Genomic DNA, 16062 nt, shown 5'->3' with positions numbered 1-16062 from the left:
GAGAGTAATCGGGGGTGTGAGATTCCTCCTCCTAATCCGGGAGGAAATCCGTGTGGAGCTTCCCCTCTGAAATAGCACCGCAGTACTCTTCGATGGGTTGATGTCTATGCGCCATTTTCGGAACCACTGTCCTAGGGCTAGGGCTGCGCTCTGAAGCTTCTTCGCGATTAGGGACTTATTTCTACTAGAATAGTAAACAGTCGTGTCGTCGGCGAATAAAGCTAAATGGGTCGGCGGCGACCGGGGAATATCGTTGACGAATAAGCTAAATAGGAGGGGTGAGAGGACAGAGCCTTGCGGGACTCCAGCTGTGAGAGGTCGTGGGGAGGAGCGGGTTCCCTCGACTCGATATCGAAAAGAGCGGTTCGACAAGAAGTCCCGTATGATGAGCACGAGACTATCCGGCACGCCCATGTTGAATAGTTTGAAAATCAAACCATTGTGCCAGACTTTGTCGAACGCTTTTGCGACGTCGAAGAAGAGAGCTCCTGTGTATAGCGGTTTTGGTCGATTAAGCCCCACAAGAATGTGCTCCGTGAGGCGGTGCACCTGTTGAACGCATGAGTGATTTGTACGGAATCCGAATTGTTCATCGATGAGAATGCCCTTAGATGAGACGAAGTCTCTGAGGCGTTTGTAGAGCAGACGCTCATACAGTTTGCCTAGAGACATGAGGAGGCTAATCGGGCGGTAGCTCGTCGGATGATTTTTTGGTTTACCGGGTTTATGTATGCCGATAACGTCCGCTTCTTTCCACACCGCGGGAAAGATACAGTTCGCCATAGCGGCATTGAAAATAGATGCCAACATCACGATGAGTTGGACGGGTAGAAGTTTAATAACGCGGTTAGATATACCGTCGGAACCGGGAGCCTTGCGAGGACGTAGGTCTTTGATCAAGTCTTTAACTTCCATCGGGGTGACGGGTGGTAACGCATCCGAGGGTGGCAAGGAGGCTCTGCGTTCTACCTCACTGTCTACTAATTCTACATGAACAGGGTCCACGGATTGAGTGCTGGGCGTGCACTGGGTTTGCAATGTATCGGCCAGCAGCTCTGCTTTTTCGTCATCATCGAACGCGGCGAGTCGGCCTGAGGGGCCTACGAGGGGGGGCATAGTTACTACCGTATCCGATTTGAGAGTACCAGCTAAGCGGTAGTAAGACCTTTGGGAGGGCGCGAGTCCTTCTAAGAAATCAGACCATCTGGCATCTCGGACTTCGGCGATGCGAGACTTTACGTCGCGTTGTAGGGCACGCATTCGAATACGATTTTCCGCGGTAGGATACCTGTCGTAGGCGCGTATCGAGGCGTTCTTAGCTCTAAGGAGTTCCCTAATATCGTCGGACAATTTGAAGCGGTGAAGGAAGTCCTCCGCTACAACTTGTTTCGATGACCTATCTAATGTCGACGTGATGTGTGACGTTAAGATGTCTATGGCTTCAGCGGTATCCTGAGGAGACGGGGTAGAGTCCGGGTTAAACGGGAGCGATGGTGGATCAGATTCAGCCAGGCTGATGCCCAGCGTGTGCCAATCCACCACAGTCCTCGTGACGGGAACGGAGTCGGGAGCGCGACCGAGCTTCATAACGACGGGACGGTGGTCTGAATCTAACTCTGAAACTACTTCGATCGAGTGTAAGCTCAGAGTTACGTTTTTTAATAACGCTATGTCGAGTATATCCGGGCGATGCGCGATATTTAGCGGGTAGTGAGTCGGTGTTAGCGGAGCGACGATATCGAAGACGAGATCATCGACTAACGCGTCAAGCCGCCTGCCATTCGGGGTTGTGGTGTGTGAGTTCCACCTGATGTGTTTACAATTTAGGTCGCCCGCCAGAATGACAGAGCTTCCCATGCCGAGCAGCGCCTCGATATCACTGCTTAGAACGATCTTATCCGGTGGAAGATAAACGGACGCGATAACGATCGGCGCGTGTCCCGTCAGTGAGATTCGGCACACTGATGCTTCGATATTAGCGAGTCCACCCATCTACGCAATAACAAAAATGTGCTGAGACGAAATGAAAATGAGGTTGGTGTTAACTATAAATGTGGAAGGATATAGAGGAAGAGGTAGACCTAAGATGAAATGGATGGATTGCGTGAAAGACAATATGTGTAAGGGTGAGCGAAGAAAAGCTATATGATAGAGGAGTATGGAAGGAGAAAACAAGTTGCGCCGACCCCAGGTGACTGGGAGAAGGGCAGAAGAATGATGATGTAATAATAAGCCATTTGAATTGATCAATCTCAAACTAAAACCCAAAACTTGTACTTAATTTTATTTTTTATTGATTAAAAGAAACTGAAATTATTCTGCTTCTGGAATTACTATTATATTATTCTTTCTGTTCTTTTCCGTTTCCGTCTAAATCAGGGTCTTCAGTATCTAAGTCGTGGCATTTTTTGGTGGGTTGTCAGTCTTTATGTTTTTATAAAAATCGGGAAATGCTGTGTCTATTAAAGGTAATAAATCCACCAAATTCTTCTCTTTTCTGTACTTATTGGCAAGATGTCTTTGGAGACAACTTCTATCTGGACGTTATATACGTTATGTCTATATTATATTTGCTCCTTTTCTGAAAGTTGATTACCTTAAAAGAGCTTTCACTGTCAAATCTATCTTGAAACGTATTTCTCCAATGGGTTTTTTGTATTGCAGCCATTTTACAGTTTGCCGCAAGAATTTATCTTCGGAACTGTCTTTTTTAAATCGTGAATGGCTCCATTTTCGAACTTAATATAGGAAATTTTCGCACTTAATTGGTACAATGGCATATGCGTTAATAATCTTACAAGATCTTATGAGTTGCACCCACTCATTAAAATAGATAGTTAATTTTAAGTCGCCTTTTCTGTTTGGTTCTCTCAATCAAGGCATGATCCAAATCACACATCATGTGAATCACAATCCAAGAAACTTGTGATTAATAGTTTCTAGCGTTGGATACACATGAAGTAAATATATGAACATCATTGCACCCGTATTATTTTTGTTTTGGCCTCCACATGTATCTGAATAAAATGTGACCTGTAAAACTTTTGAATCTGAAGAAAATGCCACAGACACGACGCGATTTCACGAGCACCGATGGTTTCGTCCTACATGTAACATGTAGCCTTATTAGTTGCTAAATCATGGATTGTGAGATTGTAGGACCATAGCGGTCGTTTATAAAAAGAAACAGAAATTTTAAGATAGGGGGTGGGTAAGCACTGCTGAAGATCATATGTATATGTTCGACTGGATAAGTTGCACTTTGCTTCATCTTTATCCTTTCTTTTTTCTGAATATTATTATGCTTTTTCATGCCGGTAATAACTTTACAACCGAATATGTATAGTCGCGAACACAATTATGGGCTATGTGAATAATTGATCATCTAAAGGTATTCTGTTAGTTCATTTAATTATGTGGCGTAAATAACTTAACGTGTTGAGTTAATTAAATAAATAACACTAATATGTTTAGATATATCTAAATGTCATTATGTTCTTGTTGGAAACAGAGTTGTTTAGTAATTCACAAGTGCGATATCCCAAAAATACGTGAGAGAATCGAGTTACTCATTTATTCCCCATATAAAACAAGTAATCTGGACGACAATTCTGCTATAACTTAAAATTTGATATTAGTCGACTTGTCAAGTTATTCACGCCGTGTACGGATATATGGCGCGATCAGATTTGAAGAGTCAGTTACTATGAAGATAACATATCTGTTGTATAAAAAATCATTGTCACACAAGAATCAAATTTAGTTACAAATGATGGCATTCAAATTCTATCTTTAAAATCCTAGTTAAACATTATTAGAGTAACATATTCTGTTGTTAAATAAATATAAAATAATTATGTCAATATTATTGTTAAGTTGTATCATTTTCTGACTATTAGCAAAATTATAAATGTACAATAAAGAAATATAGTTTCATTACAAATCTAAATTATATATATAAAAATGAATTGCTGTTCGTTAGCCTCGCTAAAACTCGAGAACGGCTGGACCGATTTAGCTTATTTTGGTCTTGAATTATTTGTGGAACTCCAGAGAAGGTTTAAAAAGTAGAAAAATATGAAAATGCTCGGAATTAAATAAAAATAACAATTTTGTTTTTCCTTTGATGTGTCCCCCGTCGGACGGATTCCTTTTGTTTGTTTTAAGTTTATTTTATACAAAAGTTTAGGTCTTTTATTTATCGATTGAGGCACTACGAAGTCTGCCGGGTCAGCTAGTATAGAAGTAAAAATTCGAATACTCATTATATCATAGTGATCATAATCAATATATTAAACTACACAACGCTCGAGAAGTACAACGCCATCTGTTGTCAGATAGCGGAAACACAATACTCGATTTGTGTGGAATGTTCTCGATAATTATAGGGATGTGGTATTGGCTATAAAAGCGTTGCAGAGATGGCACGCAGTGAGTCAGTAATCGAAACTACTCGAAGCGAAACAGCGAACGGATCACCTGAAGCGAAACGAAAGAAGTGAATTGAGAATTTTAAAGTGTTTGTTGAGTGTTTTAAGTGTTCTAAGTGATAATACAGTGTTAATTTGTACTTCGGTAGTTTTTTTTTTATTTACCCCGAACCCCAGCGCGTAACAGTACTTAACTGTAGGCAGTTGCTTGACTCTGCTCCTGACATTGCTGACGTGTATGGGCGACAGTCACCGCTCAGCAACGGGTGGGCCATATGCCTGTCCGCCTACAAGGGCATTAAAAATATATTTAGAAACGAATCAGACGCCTTGCCTTGTTGGTGAATATTACGTAGAAATATTGCAATACATTGATAAACACGAATCAAGCTAATAGACTCGTTTCAAAAATATTTATTGCTCTGTAAGACTTAGTTTTAGGATTAACTTATGTATACGGTTGTGTTACAGTATTTAGCTTGCACCGTTTCTATGAACAATATCTTACCCTTTATTTTACTCACCTTTAAAATCTTGCCGGCTTTTTATTAAGACAATAGGGATTAGAATTAAAACAAAACGAGAATCGGGCAATTGTCGACGAAAATAAAGATATTATCGGGCTTAGAAGTTTCGTTAGAACGAAATCGAGTGTAAAGTGGAGTAGATATAGAAGGGGACTATTGTTAGAGCAGCCGGCGTCCAGTGATAAGAAGTTATAGCCCCGTATAATTGGTATCTCCGAAGCGAGCACTGAACAATTGGTGCTTTAAGCATAATCTTTAAAAAAATCGCCGAATTGTGTGTTGAATGTTTTGAAGTACGACATTATCGCGTGGGCCTTTTATCTTGAATCCGTGCTTATTAATATGAATTATTTTACATGTCTGTATTAATACTTATTATTATATACAATATTACTGTATCTTTGATACTGGTGCCTTCTTATAAACTTACATAACGGTTAAAGGTAAAACAATGAAGGGTTGTCAGAACGCATTAACTTTACAATATAACTGCTGTCACCCACCTTAAAACATAAGGTCGAACACTCAATTAAATTGAAGATTTATCTACTCTACCTATGGTATCGGAGCTTGTTCACAACTAGAATTTCAGATGCTATACAACAAATATTCTTACCGGTAGGCGGTAGGACCTCTTGTGAGTCCGCATGGGTAGGCACAACCACCCCGCCGATTTCTGCCGTGAAGCAGTAATGCGTTTCGGTTTGAAGGGCGGGGCAGCCGTTTTAACTATGCTGAGTCCTTAGAACTTATATCTCAAGGTGGGCGGCGCATTTACGTTGTAGATGTCTATTGGCTCCAGTAACCACTTAACACCAGGTGGGCACATAAGCAATAAAAAAAAAAGATAGTGCTTACATCACTTCCTATCCTTATAAAACAAAGCGCGAATCGTTATCATCATTTGGCAATGCAAGGCTTACTGCTCGACTACTAAAAAACCTACAGTTGGCCAACATACATACGTCATTCTGAATACACGCCGCACCTAGTTTCAAACAAAAACTTTTTTTCTCAATTGGGACAATGACGGACAGATATTTTCTGAAGAAACTTGTTCAAGGTGCTCTTTTAGATCTTTTAGTAACTAGAATTTCAGAGCTTTATCGAGCTAGAGTCTAGTCAACCCCGAGACAGGCTTTATTTTCTCTTGAAGTATTAGAAATCTAAGATAGGCAATATGTTAAGAGTAAGTTTTCTTAGACAAATATTTTTAATTTGAAACTATTACCTACATAAAAATGCTACTTGCCGTAAGATCTATAAAATGTAACAAGCTTAAACTAGACAATAACATATTAAGGTACACAAAATTGTAACTAGGAACATAACTGAAAAATAAATAAATAAAACCTTGCAAAAATAATACAGCAAATATATGAACGGTATCAAAAGAAACAAGAACACGTTCAATGATGCTCCAACATGATAAAACTTGATCACATTTGAACCGTACCAACTTCAAACAAACCCGAGCTCAACCGAATACTTTATAAATATTTCATAACGTGTTTATTCGATTTTCATTGAATCGAAATTTTCCGACACTGGACAACATTCTCGACAAAGAACGTCCTTGGGGCTTATATTCAAGCTGAACATTAAGGAGAACGGATATTCTTGTTTAAAATTCTAGAGAATGAATAAAAGATTTAGGGTTTATTAAGCAGGGTGAACGATCGTTGTCAAGTCGTACTTTCAGCTATAGGCTGATACTTGATTCAGTAAAACTTCGTTCTGTTATAAATGGTTCCCGTATACAATAGTGCTAAGGAACCCCATTACAAATCACAAAGTCAGCAGTTTTATAATCTCTTTATAATTACTCGTATAATTCAAGTCAGTTTGAAACCATCATCCGCGCGCGTGACACTTGCCCTAAATTGAGCCCAATTTATTGTAATTTAATTAAATAAACCTATTTTTCCTTAATTTCATTTTTTAAAAAGGCCTTCGGCCAAATCCCTATAACAATTTGGTGGCAGCGGTGGGATACCGAAGGTTAAGGTATCCCTGGGACGTCTCCGTCCGGGCTCATTAATTAGTGAAAAACTAAAAGTGAAAACTAAAGTGACTTTGCCGCGAGTGTCAAGAAGTGCATCAAACTCATATCCATCTCAATTCCAATAATTAAGAAGAATTTCGTGCTCAAATACGCCGCATTATCCTGGCGAACACTTAGTCTCGACCCTGAAAAAATAAAATATACCAGTTTCCTGAAAAACGTATTATTTAAAAACGAAAGTAGCTTGCTTTCGTCTTGTTACGCGTTACGCTCCTGAAAAGAAAATAATTATCAAACCTACCTGTTGTTCCTGTGGAAAATCTGCGAGTCCTAAGGCGTGTGGCGTTTCCTGAAAGAAAACAAGGTGAACCAGTCATGTTCCTATACCTCTGTTGCTGCGTGATCCTGTAAGTGAATTTATTTACCAATTTACTCCATAGTGAAAGTGCATATCAATATCAGTTGAAAATAATCAAGTGCGTAATTAAAGTGAATCATCGTGACTGAAAATCTGTGTTTGACGAATTGAAGAATTAGAAATAATATAAAAGAAAATAATTTTAATAATATTAATCATAAGTTGCCAATATTGTTTTTAACATTATATTCTCACGGGTCAATTCTTAGAATTATACTTGTCACTCACCACACCTGCATTAACTACTCAACGCTATCTGTGTATCAAGTTACTTAGGTGGCTGCCTATTACACCGTATAGTATCATTGTTCACTATATTTTATTCTATTTCATTTGTGTGTATTAATTACTTTTAGCTATGTCTCAAAAAGAGTCTCAATTTAAACTAGAAAAAACCGATAACGTAACGATTGCTATATTATTTAAATTTATTAAACCATTTGACGGAACACGCGAGAAATTAAATTCGTTTCTTTCTAACTGTAGTAATGCCATTGAATTAGCGTCAGAACCACAACAAGAAATTCTTTTTAAATTTATATTATCACAACTAGAGGGAAAAGCCGAAATAGCCTGTTCAATAAAAGAATTCAGTAGCTGGGACCAGTTACGTGATTTTCTAAAGACACAATTTGGGGAAAGAAAGCATTACGCCCATTTATTAACCGATTTGCAAGAATGCCGTCAAGGCATTAGTGAACCCGTCAGCCAATTTTCTCTACGCCTAGAAACTTGCCTCTCAAAATTATTAACAGAAGTAACCTTATCCAATAAAAAGAAGTCTGAGTTTAGCGGCCGCGTAGCAGCCATGGAAGACTTAGCTCTTCATACATTTTTACTCGGCCTTAAGCCTGAAATTTCTAATTTAGTCAGAGGTAAAAATCCATTAAACCTCAACGAAGCTATTAATTTAGCAATTGCCGAGGAGAAAATATTAAATTTATTTAACAAACGTAACCCTTCCATGCCACAACGCCAGTCCCCAAAACCCTTCCAAATCTCCAAACCTCCCAACTTCAACGGAAATCCTAGGCCTCAACCTCAAATACAGAGACCTTACAATCAAAGCAACCAAGGTCTGTACTGTCGTTACTGCAAAACCCAAGGCCACACAATCGACACCTGTAAAAAACGTGAATACAATAATAATCGATTCAAAATACCTCAACCCTATTTTCAACAACGTCCAATTCAAGAAAACTTTAAACCTAATCCTGCTCGCGTAAACTGTTTAGTTGACGAAAATTATACCTACGATGATTTCGAGCCGCAACCATCATCTAGCACAGATTATGCACAAGATAATCTTAATCAGAATTTAAACGAATAAGGGACTCACGAAGGTGTCTCGTGAGGCCCAAACCGCAACTTCAAGCTAACTGTAACGATAAAGACACCTTTTCTATATCCAAGGACCACATGGGTAATCAGCCCCGAGCAAGTGTCCATAATTCAATTCCCAAGGACCACACGGGTAACCAGCCCCAAACAAGTGTCCATAATTCAATTTCCAAGGACCACACGGGTAACCAGCCCCAAACAAGTGTCCGTAATTCAATTTCCAAAGACCACACGGGTAACCAGCCCCAAACAAGTGTCCGTAATTCAATTTCCAAAGACCACACGGGTAACCAGCCCCAAGCAAGTGTCTACATTCATCCAATATCAAAACACAAACGCAATATCATTGAAAATACAATTACAAAACAAAACGAAAGTAAAATTTATGAACTATCTTGTATTTCTAGTAAAATATCCTTACCCCATGTACTTGTTTCGACATCTATATCCTTCAAGCCGCTTACTTTCCTTGTTGACACTGGATCCTCCGTATGCCTCATAAAAAAAACATCTATTCAATCATTTTCACACATAAATCTCATAAATAATATAATTAAATTAAAAGGTATAGATAGTACGGAAGACCCCGTACCTACTTTGGGTAGTTTTGATCTTAAACTTATATTTGGAAAAGAATCAATTCCTTTCACTTTTCACGTAATAGACAAAATAGATTTACCCTATGACGGAATAATAGGCACAGATTTACTCACCCGTTTTCAGTGCTCTATAGATTACAATCGCCAAATTCTCTACTTAAATAAAAATAAAATTAAACTCAATTTCACGGATCCCACTTACCAAATTCCGCCTCGCTCAGAGGTAACTGTTGAGTGCTCAGTTACAAATCCTGAGCTAAGAGAAGGTCTCATTCTTGATCAACACGTAAGTGATACACTTTATATTGCTAATTGCTTAGTGAAGGTAAAAAATAACAATCGCGTAAATCTTACTGTCTTAAATACCTCTGAAAAACCTGCTATTATAAATTCTAAACTTCAACTTACTCTACTTCCAGTTGACTATGAACTCTGTAAGTCGCAAATCACAACTAAAACCTGCTTAGATAGAACTAATGATGTCCTTAAATTATTACGCGTATCACACTTAAATAGCGAAGAAAGTGAAGCCCTTTACGATATGTGCTCTAAATATTCTGATATATTTCACCTCCCTGATGACTTACTCACCTCGACTGACGCCATCCAACATGAGATTAGAACTTCTTCCGATCAACCTATTAATGTCAAATCCTATCGATTTCCTGAGATTCATAAACAAGAAGTAAACTCACAAATACAAAAAATGCTCGACCAAAAAATCATACAACCTTCTCTATCTTCTTGGTCCTCGCCTATATGGATTGTCCCAAAAAAGACCGATGCCTCTGGTCAAAAGAAATGGCGGATTGTAATTGATTATAGGAAACTTAACGATATTACTATTGGTGAAACTTACCCCATACCTAACATTGTCGAAATTCTTGACCAATTAGGAAACTCAAAGTACTTCACAACATTAGATCTCGCTTCTGGCTTTCATCAGATAACAATGAATCAAAAAGACGCTTGCAAAACCGCGTTTAGTGTCCCTCAAGGACACTTTGAATTTACAAGGATGCCCTTTGGCCTAAAAAATGCCCCATCAACTTTTCAGCGCTTAATGAACAATGTGCTCACTGGCCTACAAGGTGAGCGCTGTTTTGTGTATTTAGACGATATTGTGTCTTATTCTCATGACCTTAAAACTCACATTGAAAACCTCGGTGCAATATTCGATAGACTACGTAAATTTAACCTAAAATTACAGCCAGACAAATGTGAATTTCTACGAAAAGAAGTCGGCTACCTAGGTCATATAATTAGCGAGGAAGGACTAAAACCAGACCCTAATAAAATAAAATCCGTTAAAGAGTTTCCAATCCCAAAATCCCCCAAGGACATTAAATCCTTTTTAGGACTAATATCATACTATAGACGCTTTATCCCAGAGTTCTCCAAACTATCAAAACCACTCACATCCCTCTTGAAAAAGGATGCATCTTTTCTTTGGACCAACGAACAACAATTAGCTTTCGAAACGCTCAAAGATAAACTCATTACCTCTCCTGTATTAATATACCCAGATTTTACTAAACCATTCAACCTTACTTGCGATGCATCGAACTATGCAATATCAGCTATCCTTTCGCAAGGTCCTATAGGTAAAGACCGCCCTGTAGCCTATGCATCCAGAACACTAAATAAATGTGAAATTAACTATAGCACAACCGAAAAGGAGTTGCTAGCTATAGTTTGGGGCTGCAATTCTTTTAGACCGTATTTATTTGGTCGTAAGTTCATCATAGTAACAGATCATCGTCCACTAAAATGGCTATTTAACCATACTGATCCAAGTAGCAAACTACAACGTTGGCGTCTCCAACTACAAGAATTTGAATACGAAATTATATATAGAAAAGGCAAATTAAATTCAGCAGCTGACGCTCTATCTCGTTATCCCGTTAATCCTGTCTATACCGAAAATCCTGAAAACTTAAATGAAAATGAACTGATTGATCTGGGTCCATTAGACATCAGTCCGTTTAATGACGAAGTCCCTGATTTTACGCCTCTAAGTCCAAGTCCTAACAATTTACCTGATACTCTGCTCCAACCAGAAATTGTACCTGAAATCACTGATCAAAATCCAATAATAGAAAATGAACCCCAACCTTCTAGTAGTCAAGCTCCTATTCTACAACAACCTAATACTTTAATAAGCCCCCATAACTTACCTGATCTCGACGACACCTATACTAAATTCTTAAAAACTCCTTCAAGCTTTAAATACGATACAGCCATTTTTGAACATAATGATAGTATAATAAAAAGCCAACACAAAACTATCGTAATACCTGCATCCCTTGATTTAGATGAGTCAATTCCCTATGTTCAAGAAATCTTATTAAATTCACCAGATTCAGAATCATTCACGAATTCAGAGAAAACCTTACTTTCCTACAAAAACCTTTTACTTAATGATAAAAACTATTACTTTCTATTTATAAAGGTACATCACTTTGATAATTGCACCTACAGTGACATTTTTGAGTCATTAAAAGCCCTTAGAAACCATTTAATAACCATGAATGAAACTATCGATAAAATAAGCATCACTGACTTCAAGAACCCGTTCGATAAACATATTTATATAAAAATCTACAACATACTTGCTCACTTATTCCATAATACCGGTATCCAAATACACATTTATAGGAATAAAATATACTATCCTTGCCCTACCGAAGTCCAAAAAATTCTCCGCGAAAATCATGACTTACCTGTCGCCGGACACCTCGGTTCTAGTAGAATGTTCAATAAAATCCGGGAACAATTCTATTGGAAGAACATGCGTAGTGAAATAGAAAATTATGTTAAAAACTGTAATCAATGTCAAACTAATAAAGCGCTCAGGAAAATCAACCGTGCACCAATGCAGATAACGACCACCTCAACAGCTCCCTTCGAAAGATTGTCCCTAGATATAGTTGGTCCTCTCCCCGAATCCGGTACAGCAAAAATTAAATACATCCTTACCCTTCAAGACGATCTGACTAAATATTCTGTAGCTTATCCCATTCGCAGTACTACCGCTGAAGAAACCAGCGATTGTCTGATTCACTTTATTTCCTTATTTGGCATTCCCAAAACCATCTTAACCGACCAGGGTTCAAATTTTACTTCTGAAATGTTTAAAGAAACATGCAAATTCTTAAAAATTAAACAGCTCTGGTCGTCTCCCTATCACCCACAGACGCAAGGTGCATTAGAAAGGAGCCACTCTACATTGAAAGAGTATTTGAAATCCTACGTATCCGAAAACCAGGACAACTGGCCAAGATATGTATATACAGCCATGTTGGCATATAATACTGCAACCCATTCAACAACAAATTATACGCCTTACGAGTTAATTTTCGGTCACAAACCCGTTCTTCCAAACTCCATTTATGAACCAGCTCCAAATGCAACTTACCCTGATTATATTCGAATGCTGCAACATCGCCTTAAAGTCACTAGAGAACAAGCTACTAAACATACACTGAAATCTAAAGAGTCTTCCAAGGCCCGCTACGACGCCCACACTCGCCCAGTAACTTGTCATATTGGCGACTACGTTTATTTGAAAAATCACCTCAGAATGCGCAAGGCTCTTTCACCTATCTGGAAGGGTCCTTATAAAATAATTAAATTAAACGGTAGGAATAGTTTAACCTTATTAATAAATAGGCGTCATGTAATTCATCACTATGATGAAATAAAACTAGCACGCCGATGTAATGCATGAAATTATTATTATATATGTTTAATAAGTGTTTAATAGATAACTAACTATATTTAATACATAACTATAGTAAGATACGTATATTAAGATTTAGTATAGTTATTATTCCTTTACAGTTCCTTGTCTTCAGCACACGAAACATTCATTGAACCCTCAATGAATACATCTGGTATATACTTTGACCCTATCGGGTCACTCAAAATAATAGACGGACATCTTAGTGTAATAGTTCCTGTAGATATTTCTTACATACAACCACACATTATAAATCTGAACGGTGTGATAGGCAGTTCAAAATTTCTGTGTAGGCAAAGTGCTCTCTACTCCAATGTCGAATGTTTAAACTTACACCAGCCGTTATCAATAAGATATAATGACATAGTTCGCGACTTTGAATCAATATCACACTTAATCGAAATTAGAACTAAAAGGTCGGCCTGGTTTGGTGGAGTCGGTACTTTGTCCAAACATCTGTTCGGTACAATGGACGAAAACGATGCCATACGTTATAGTAATGCCATTCAAGTTATAGAAAAAGACCAAACTAAATTATCTAAATTAATCAAACAAAATATTTTGGTAACTACATCAACCATCTCTTCTTTTAAAGATACTTTAAATAAAATCAATATCAATGAACAACAGCTAAACAGTGCAATTGATACTCTAATGCATGCACAACAAAATTCCACATTACTTTCCGACAATCTACTTCAAAGGTCAAAACTTAACGAAATATTGAACGTTCTAGAGAGCAGTTTGTTAACACTATCGTTTAAATTACAAGATATTATTAACGCAATTATGTTCAGCAAGTCAAATATTTTATATCCGTCTATAATAACCCCGAAACAATTGTTTTCAGAGCTTGTAGACAATTATAGATTTTTGGCTGATTATCACCAATTCCCCATAAGTTTGTCATTAGATAATATTTATACACTAATGAATGTATCTGAAATCGCTACCTATTATAATAACAATAAAATTGTATTTGTTCTAAAAGTACCACTTGTCGATTCAAAAGATTATCACTTATACCATAGTATTCCATATCCAGTCATTATTTCTAACAAAACATACGCAACTATCATTCCATCAACTAAATATATCGCCATCACTAGAAATAGAAATCATTATTGTAAGTTGAATAGTTTAATTAGTTGTAAGGTAATATATAATTTAAACTACATTTGTGAAAACATAGATGCCTATTCCAGTTCTAGATCCCCGATCTGCGAATCGGAAATTATTTCTAAAGCCTTAAACTCTGTACCTAATGTTTGTAAAACTAATTTTCTGGGAGGTCATTTAGATATTTTGCAACCACTGTCCAATAATAGGTGGGTCTTTGTAATTACAGAACCTTATAAACTCTCCATAGATTGTCAAGACCAACCCAGTACAGAGATAATAATAGTAGGTACAGGCATCATTAACCTTCCCATACATTGTGTAGCATTTTATAAAGATTCAAGGTTAATACCAAAATATTCAAAGATAATAAAATTTCAACCAATTATTGTAAATTTCAACCTTTTAAACGACTCTTGCTGTAATTCTGTAACTCTATACAAAACTAAATTGCCTTTATTAAATTTATCTAATTTTAACCTTGATTCTATCACCTCCCAACAACATACACAGATAAATAATATTATAAAAAGTTTAGATACGATTAATGAAAAGCCGCATATTGTTCTATACGGCGAATATTATTCATATACAACCATAATTATTTCTATTATAGTTATTATTTTTATTTTAGCTCTTTTTTATAATGTTGTAAAATCGGGCACTTGTCACCGTCTTTTAAAATTCAAAACTAAATTAAATATTGAAAAAACCGAAGAATTATCGGAAGTCGCCGCCGTCTCCCTTAGTGTGCCAAAACTCCGTACATCTTTTTCCTAAACTTAACCCTTTTGGGGTAAGTTTACTCTCGGCCCCGGGGCTGTTATAAATGGTTCCCGTATACAATAGTGCTAAGGAACCCCATTACAAATCACAAAGTCAGCAGTTTTATAATCTCTTTATAATTACTCGTATAATTCAAGTCAGTTTGAAACCATCATCCGCGCGCGTGACACTTGCCCTAAATTGAGCCCAATTTATTGTAATTTAATTAAATAAACCTATTTTTCCTTAATTTCATTTTTTAAAAAGGCCTTCGGCCAAATCCCTATAACAGTTCGTAATAAATTAAAAAACAAAATCCAAATTGTTTAATTGTTTTTTCATATACTTAGTCTGGTCATAAATACTGTTACAATTAAAAATAAACAAAATATTATATTTGAATTTGGAATCTGTCATTTTTATATCATTGCTCATTGAGTTTTCTCATTTTGGCGCCAATACATTGTACAATATTGGCAGTGAAAATTTTTCTCATGGAAAGAGTGCGTGCTTCTATTGATAACTGGCCTCAACGTTCAAAGGACTGTATTGCCGCCAATGGAGACCACTTCGAATAAACTTTTTATACTTTAAATTGTTTTATATTTATGTATTAAACTAACACACTGTAAAAGTAATAAATGTTATTTGCAATAGAATTTTTTTTTCCTTTGTCTCAGTATTTATGGCAAGACTAGGTATATATAATATATAACTATAGCTGAGTATAACCTCTTGTGAATCCGCACGAGTAGGGTGCGGACTATTTCTGCCGTGAAGCAGTAATGCGTTTCGGTTTGCAGGGTGGGGCGGCGGCTGTAAGACCTTAGAACTGATATCTCAAGGTGGGTGGCGGCATTTGCTTTGTAGATGTCTATAGGCTCCGGTAACTACTTAACACCAGATGGGCTGTGAGCTAATCCATCCATCTAAGCAATAAAAAATAGTATGTGAGCGGCTAGTGGAACAGAAAACCATTTAAATGGGCTTCAGGAAACTTTGCAAAAAACACGATAACCTTATCGCGTACACACTATTAGTCACTATTAGTTTGGGAGCTCATGCGATAAACTAGTTGGCGCTATACACGATCTCTACTGATTTTTGGGAAGTAAA

General features: G+C 37.2%; 1 protein-coding gene and 1 long non-coding RNA gene across 3 annotated transcripts in view; one reads left to right on the top strand and one right to left on the bottom strand.

Annotated features, from left to right (window-relative positions):
- Positions 1-7010: 7010 nt before the first annotated feature.
- LOC134199955 (uncharacterized) lies at positions 7011-7526 on the bottom strand. The gene is made up of 3 exons (XR_009974651.1): positions 7388-7526; positions 7264-7311; positions 7011-7147 (listed from the first exon to the last, which is right to left on the bottom strand). It is a non-coding gene; the product is annotated as an uncharacterized LOC134199955 (long non-coding RNA).
- Positions 7115-16062, top strand: part of LOC101744227 (uncharacterized) — a 69635-nt gene continuing 60687 nt past the window's right edge. For both annotated transcript variants that reach the window (XM_062671739.1, XM_062671738.1), the window contains exon 1: positions 7115-7369. The gene's annotated coding sequence lies outside the window, so the exon portion shown is untranslated. The remainder of the gene's footprint in view (positions 7370-16062) is intronic.

The sequence above is a fragment of the Bombyx mori genome, chromosome 13 (assembly GCF_030269925.1).
Source record: "Bombyx mori chromosome 13, ASM3026992v2".
Taxonomy (NCBI): domain Eukaryota; kingdom Metazoa; phylum Arthropoda; class Insecta; order Lepidoptera; family Bombycidae; genus Bombyx; species Bombyx mori.
The sequence above is the reverse complement of the archived record's forward strand: the minus strand, read 5'-3'. Positions and strand labels throughout refer to the sequence as shown.